Source organism: Choloepus didactylus, chromosome 14 (assembly GCF_015220235.1).
Source record: "Choloepus didactylus isolate mChoDid1 chromosome 14, mChoDid1.pri, whole genome shotgun sequence".
NCBI classification, from domain to species: Eukaryota; Metazoa; Chordata; class Mammalia; order Pilosa; family Megalonychidae; genus Choloepus; species Choloepus didactylus.
This window is the reverse complement of record NC_051320.1, coordinates 22640490-22648611: the sequence shown is the minus strand read 5'-3', so window position 1 is coordinate 22648611 and position 8122 is coordinate 22640490. Positions and strand designations below refer to the sequence as shown.

Here is an 8122-nt window from a genome sequence, read left to right as displayed (position 1 = left end):
TTTACATTTTATCTTTCACATGTAGGTCTTTAATCCATTTGGAGACTGTTTTATTATGGTAGTAGGTAGGAATCCATTTTTATTTTTTTCCAAATAATTAGCCATAAACATATGATATTTTCTAAAAAGTTTTCTTTTTGTTATTGTTTTAAAATTTTATTGGATTACAGTCAGAGAGCTGAGTCTATGAGATACTGGTTATTTGGAATTTATTGTTCTTTTTTATGGCCTATCACACGGTCAATTTTCATTAATGTTCTAAGCATGCAAAAAAGAATAATCACTGTCATATAGATCTACACTTCTCTCTTTATTTCTGTTCAGTGTTGTTTTTGGAATAGGGAGCCAGTTATCCATAAAACTTCAACATCTAGGAATAGGTTATTTTGATTTTTGTACCTTTAAATTTCTATCCAATTAGTGACATGAAATTTTGGACCATTACATAAAGATGTTCTCAGTGAAGTCAACATACAGATTTAGGCATCTCTCTATTTCTATCATAGAAATAGTGCACTTTGTTTCCTTAATTTTCCTAAAGAGATTTTAGTCTTTGGAAAACAAAAATACTGAGACAACTCATGACTAAATACAAGATTTAGGTTATTGGGCCCATCTTTTTGGGAGGACTTGGCCTCCTTACTATCTCTATACTCCACTTCTCACCTCTCTTCACCAGCCACACACAGAAGAAATGAGGGTGAATTTTAATGGCTTATCTTATTTTAACTTCTTGCAAGTAATAAATGTGGTCAGTAAATTCCTTTCCAAGGGAAATGGTTCTGCTAACTAGAAGACCCTTCGTTCAACTGAATTGGGGTATGCAAATTTGTCAATTAAACCTGTGGTTAGCTAAATTGTTTTTTGTGGTTGTGGAGGAAACAGCCAGGATCAGAGCGAAAAGAGTTGTCAGAGAAGAGGGAATGTGGGAAAACTGAAATATCAATGGAGTGTTTTTAAGTTCAATCCCATAAGGTATATGATACAACTTCTTTTCTCAGTTTCTCCTATGAAATTTTAAGTAAAATCTACATCAAAGAGGATGCAGGGGGTCAAATGATATTACCTCATCAATACAGTTTATATTCAATAAGTCCCGGACATTTTGCAGGTGCTCTATTGGCAAAAATTCCTAGATTTCCTCTGTTAAGGTTTTAGATCATTACAATTCCTCTCTACCCTCCCACCCCTACCAGTTCTCCTACGGAGTTAATGTTAAAAGCAAAAGGATGAAATGATTAAAAAGCATTTCATTAATCTGGGGAACCTATTTATAGAAATTCAACCTGACTTTTAGGAAAGTTACTGAATTATCTCAAATGATATAAAAATCAGTTTCTAAATCCAAGTCAAGTTTGCTGCCCATCATCACTCCTTTCCCTCCTCTCCCCAACACTTCTCCATTTGATTAGATCCCTTTGTAGGTGTTGAGTCAGGACACCATCCGTATTGCCTTAGTTCCTCCTGAACACTCACAATTGGTTCACTGCACCAAAAAAGCCATGGTTCCCTGTGACCTAAAAGAGGCATTTTGAGTCCCTTAGCTCTTATATCAACTTATAACCGGAGAGGTACTTGAAGAAGAAAACCTGGCTCATTGGTTCATTAACCTGCACCCCTCCCGCCCTGGACCTGTATGGCAGATGGGGAGAGAGCTTACATCAAAGGCCTGGGAGTCTAGGAAGGCTTCCCTGTCAGTCAAACGCTGGAGCGGGAATCACAACAGGGACTGAGACCTCTGGTTAACAGAAGAGAAGCACCACCACTTTCCATGGTGCAGGAAGAAGGCAGAACCCAACATTAATACAGCACTTCCTTTTTGTCCTCAAAACTCCTTTCATTGTTTCCTTGTGATATACATCACTTCTCCTATCAACTGTGAGGGCAGGAGGAAATGCAATTAAGAGCATTATTAATCATGAGTTTCCCACTGAGAAGGGTCAAACTGCAGCAGGATTTGACAAAGCAACAACAATGCTATCACCAATGGAGTTATAAAAGTAGAGAGCACACTGATCTTGGAGCTATATTTGTGCTTATTCTTTCTTAGCCTTAAATATCCTTATTTAAAGTGAACATCCAGAGGTGATTTAAAACTTGCTTCCTTTGATTTGTTTGAGTTCTAATGATATTTGAGTTTGGCAAGCTTTGAGTCTCCTTTGGGAGGCTGCGGCAAAAATGAATTGGAAAATGTACCAGAGCTTTTATAGAAGAGAAAAGGTCTCACTGCCTTTTATTATAATGTCTATACTAGAATTTCCTCTTCATTGAAATCCAGGGAGAATGAGAGAAACATTTTGGAGAATCAATTATGTAAATGCATTAAAATATGTATGGAAAGTATATTCATTTTATAGGATTAGTACAATTCAAAAGAAAATTTTTTTAAACTTTATTTATCAAAAAAGAAAAAAAAATTCCTGACAAAATAAAACAAAGGAATAGGAAAAACAAATACCTGAAATAACTTCATTGTTTCCAATATGCTCCTACCACACCAGAAGAAAATTAACAAACCATAGTCATTCCTGAGCATTCCCTTATCATTAAGATATTGAGGGTAATCTTAATTCAGACATTTTGAAGTGCGCAGTTTCTTCTGGTGACCATCCTTCACCCCAAACCAAAAGGCATGCAGGTACCCACTGAGTGTTGTGTTGTGACTCCCGTGCATGTCACAGTTCTCATTGTGGCTCTTACTTATTAATTCATTCACTTGCTCTATCAATCAAGAAATATTTATTGAGCATCTATTACAGGCTGGGGATACAATAGAGAATAAAGGAGACAACTTGTGAAGCTTATAATCTAGCAGGGAAGACAAATATTGGACAAGGACAGTAAAACAAGGGTTAAAAAATAGTGCCTGGTGCCATGAGAATGCATAATGGGAGGTCCTAACTAGTTCTCCCATCCAAACACCTGTACTGCATTCCCTTACTAGAGTGCTAGGTTCTGTTTATTATCATGCTGCCAGGTGATGGTGGTGATGGTGATGATAGCAACTGACATTTGTTGAGGCTGTCATTATATTAGACACTGTTCTCAGCATCTTCAAGATATTGTTAGCTGGGATTTGAAGCCAGACATTCAGGAGCCATGATTAACCATTGTGCTGTCATGTTCCCTATTTATTTTAGTATGCACACCTCGTAGGTTCTCAGTAAATATTTGTTGAATGGATAAATGAGTGAATGAATGAATAAAATGACCCCACCAGATGACAGTCACATTATTGAATAGCTGCCATTTTAGTGGCTGACAATGACTTAAAGACCATTTTTTCTCAAATTACTCTTGTATTTTTCCAGAAGCTTTAAGTTCAATGTGTGCCATCCTGTAGAGGTTGTAACCCTTTTTGCCTTTTCCATTTCTACTTGTTATCTGTTGTAGTGGTTTCCTGTTTACCCAAGTCAGGAATGGCAAATATGTGGTATCTGGGAACCATGACAGATATCACTGATCAATTGTATCACTCATTCCCAAGTCCCGATGGGTCTCAGAATCCTTCTCCATCCTGAGCTTCTGACCCCTAACACCATGTCAGCATCTAAGAAGAAACCTATTCAAATAACTGCTCCTGGCCCTAATCTCCAGGCAAAGAACCCTTCCAGTGAGAATCCTGCCTGGCTGGGGAGTACCTGTGTAGCTCACCTCTGTGTGAAAGCCTGAGGGCTCTCCCACTGGCTGTGAACAGATCCATTTGGACATTTCAACTAATGTTGAAACATGGACAAGGTTGCCTTATCCATGACTGAGAGTGAACTTTGCTAAAGCATAGAGACCTGTGCGAACAGGTGTAGTTGTGGATTTATTAAAGAATGAAGTATATGAACTTGAATATTGAAAGGTAGTATTTGGAAATTGAGAAAAGGATAGTGGTATTCAAGGTAAGGGAACAACTCTTACCTGTTCTTATCCAGCTTTTACCCAGCTTTTCTCCTAAGGAAAATGTAGAGAATAGTTATATGGGTAGTGTGAAGAGCAGCCTGGCAGGGTGGCCTTTGCAAGGCACCATGAACCCAGCAGCTCTGTGGCCATCTGACCCCTCCTGACCCTGCTAGACCAGCACACAGATGAAAGGCGCAGCACCCAGGAAGGCTGCACCTTGGGGTGTCAAGTTTTCCAACTTTGGGGCTGTAATTGATTGAGGATCTACAAGAGGCAGCTGAAGAGGGAGTCTGATAGCCTGCAGGCCATTTCCAAATATAATAAACAGACAGAAGGTATGGATTTAAGGTCGAGCCCTATGGTTCATAATGTCAGAGAAAGTCCTCTATAGTAATATTTATCTTTTTTTCTCCACTATTTCCTTATTCTTCATTCTTTTTTTTTCCTTTCTATTAAAAAATCAAATATTGTGAAAAAGGAGAGAAAACAGTATAATGAACATCTAGTATAGCCATCTCCTAGATTTTTAATTAACATTGCCATATTTGCTTCAATTCTTTTGCTGAATTATTTAAACATAAATTATAGCTGTCACATCATTTCACCCCTAAACCCATGAATATGTATGTCTGAAAATAATCTCCTCGTGTTTTCTTACATGGGCTGCTAATTATATTATCTGTGATATAGGTAGGAGGTGGTTGTCTTAGATGCAAAGGACCTACTGCCTCCCAAATTACATTACTAACTGAAATGCTGCATCTTTTGGAGTAGAAGCTTTTGCAGCATGTTTTGCCATAGAAGAAAATTTTTGTTAAGGTCCTTTTAGAGCCTTTTTTGGAAATGCTTCTTCTGAGATGCTATAATGGGCAGAGGGGAGCAGGAAGGAAACTAAGTCTAAAAATTTTTAGTCTTATAGTCTCCAGTGAAATACCCTGACAGTAGATGACCATGAGGAAGCACAGAAAGGGAGAGAAGGTAGATTTCAGGCAGGGCCAAACAAAACACTCACCAAACAGCAAATGTAAAGACCCAGCCTCAGGCAGGGAAGAGGAGGCCAGAATTTCCCTGTTCTAATGACATTTGCTTTCATTTATACCCCAAATTACTCTTCTGTGGTCTCCAAGGTGGTCTCCTTCACAGGGGACTATGAGAAGTAATAAGTGTTTATTAGTCTCTTGAGATCTACCTGAGAAAAGTGCAAAGTAGAACATGATGGTTTAGGGATGAGATAAAACCAATTTAGCTGGATTCACTGGTGCAGCCACTGAAAAACAAAATAGCCAATTACCCAGTGTGGTAGTTTGGAGCCATTATGTACCCTGGAAAAGGCCATGTTATTTTAATCCATTCTTATGGGTGCAGACCTATTGTGGGTGGGACCTTTTGATTAGGTTGTTTGAATTGAAATCTGACCCAGCCCATTCAGGGTGGGTCTTAATCCTTTAACTGGAGCCCTGTATGAAAGGATAAAAGGCAGAGACATTTGGAGAGAGCTTAGAGAGAGATGCCACAGGGAAGCTAAGAGAGGACACACAGACGCTCAGAGAAAAAGCCACTGGAATCAGAAGCTGAAGGCCATGAAATCTGGGAGCAAAGAACCAGCTATGTGCCTTCCCATGTGACAGAGGAACTCCAGATGCCAGCAGCCTTTCTTTAGAGAATGTATCCTCTTGTTGATGCCTTACTTTGGACATTTTCACAGCCTTAGAATTGTAAGTTTTAACTTAATAAATCCCCATTGTTAAAAGCCAGCCCGTTTCTGGTATATAGCATTCCAGCAGCTTTAGCAAACCTAAACACCCAACAAGGAAAAAATGCAGAATGCATCAGGAGCAAGTCATAGGACAAAGAGATCAAATGTATTGTTTTTAGAATTAGGTCTATGCTTGAATTAATATTTCCTTTCTATGTTACCCCAAACACTTCCTTCTTTCCTTGATGTCCAGGTGGTTTCAAACCAAGCTGAATAACTCAGCCAAAAACTATTTCTCATGTTCCCCCTAAAATAACTCTACAAGGTATATTAGTTTTGTTAAAAAGTTTCAAACACAGTGTAACCATTAAATAAAATCAGTTAAACCTGTCCCATAGGAAGTAGTTACCAAGAAACCTTCCACTCTTGAGAAGTTTTGGCTGTTTGAAAGAACTGCTACTGCAAATAGAAAAAAGAGAGCTTTGTTAACAGTATTACAATTGACAAAGTGGCAACACCAAGTGAAAGCAGATGTTCCAAAGCTTGAGGGACACTAGGAATTTATAGTGTCCCCACTCCTACCACCAATGGGGACATAGAAGTTGTCAGGTGAATTCTGTTCTAGTGGCTCATTGGTAACAGGTTATTGGAATATAAAGGCAGCAGGAAAATTACTAGAAGCTGATTAGTCGGAGCTTAGGTTTCTTTTTCTCTTCCTATTTCTTGTATATTTCATTCTCCAAGCTGGGGCCAGAAGCCTGATTGCATCAGGGCAGCGTGTCCATCTTGTGCACCTCCTTTGCCGGGAACCATTTGTAACCTAGGGCTTGAAAGCTCCTTGGAATCATTCAAAACCAATCAATACTTGCCTATTTCCTGGTGAGGGGTAAGTACTTAGAGGTAGGATTCATTAAGGTTTAAATGGCATATTATGACTCAATTTAAAGTCAGTATACTGTGGTGATTAAGGGCAGGAACCTCAGAGAAGACTGACTGGGTGCATATTCCACCTCCACTACTTACTGGCTGTGTGATCTTGGGCAAATTACTTAACCTCTGTGTTCTTCGCTTTACTCTTCTGTAAACTGGGGAGAATCCCTATATATGGCTTACAGCAGTGCCTGGCACATGGCAAATGTCAATAAGGGTTAAGTATTTGAGTTGTTCAGGATAACTCACCTGATCTGGGCAGCAAGCTGGCAGCTGTGACTTGCTTCTGTCAACTGCACTAATGGGAGAGTCATGAACAGGTGGAGGAATGTTTCCTTAGGAACCATTTGTCTGGTATGTAATTAAGGAAATGTAACCCTTGGGTCCCTTGAAGGACGCAGGCTACATCATAATAAAAACACTTGTTTAAGACTTATGTGACAGGCACTTTATACACCTCGTTTCAGTAAAGCTATTTGAGGACTCCATGGGGAAGCACTGTGATTATTCCCATTTTACAGCTGAGGGGATGGAGGCACAGAGAGGTTAATAAGAAAAGTGTTCAAGGTCTAACAGCCGGTAAGTGGAGAGTGAGTTTTCAAACCCAGGAAGTCTGACTCCAGAACCTGAGATCTTAACTATGATACCACCCTGGCTCTACCTCTTCTGATTCTAGCCAGATGAAACCGAATTATATGAGAAGATACTTTCCATGGGTGAAGCAAATAGCTTCACCCCACCCCACCTTTTTTATGGCTGTCAAATGATCCTTTATTGAGATATTTCCCTTTGTAATTCTTAACAAGCAATTTATCTCCGTCATCTATGATGTCATGATGGTGGTGGCCATCAACATTGCAGCCACAGACTGGGCAGTCCCCAGAATATCTGTAATGGTTCCAGAAAGTTCTCTGGCTAAAGATCAGTGCCGCATCTGTCAGGCAATATTGATGATCTTAACAAAAGTGTTATTTCCACTGTGCTTAATATTTTTCTGTTTCTTTCTCTGGGTGGTTCCTGGAGGGCTTTGATGATTGGGGCAGAGGCAGAAGATACCACCTCAGTCTGGGCCTGTGTATCTTGAATGGTCAGTGTCACTGTAATCCTTAGACCCTTCTAGTTACCAGTTGCCTTGGCAATGTCATAACCCAGGGGCCAATCTTGGGGGCCAGAGCAGATGTGGCACCGACTTCCCCACTGGTGCATCTCAGGGACATGACTTTTATCTCATTGGGGTCGTACTTGGGCAGCATGGTAGGGGTGGCTGGTGTTGTATAAACTCTGGTACGATATGACTGAAGAAATTGCACCTTGGCTTCTTCTGAACTGAAAACTGAAAGAGAAGTTTTGCCCTGTGATGGAGGGGAATTATGCATGGAGCAGACATAAGGACTACATGATTCCCAAAATTACTTTAAAAATTCATGCAGACCTGAGATAAAAGACAATAGTCAGATTTCAACATTCCCCATCCACAGTGAATATTCTTCACATCATTTCCTCATGGGCCTAGGGTGGCTGATCATAGACCTCCCAGCCAAGTCTCCTGCAGTGTTTCCTGCTGCCTAGGGTCATCTGATTCAGCTGTTCCAGAGTTATCCATTC

The 8122-nt window shown here is 39.8% G+C and overlaps 1 pseudogene; it reads right to left on the bottom strand.

Annotated features, from left to right (window-relative positions):
* Positions 1 to 7248: 7248 nt before the first annotated feature.
* Positions 7249 to 7835, bottom strand: LOC119508796 (annotated as a pseudogene).
* Positions 7836 to 8122: the final 287 nt, after the last annotated feature.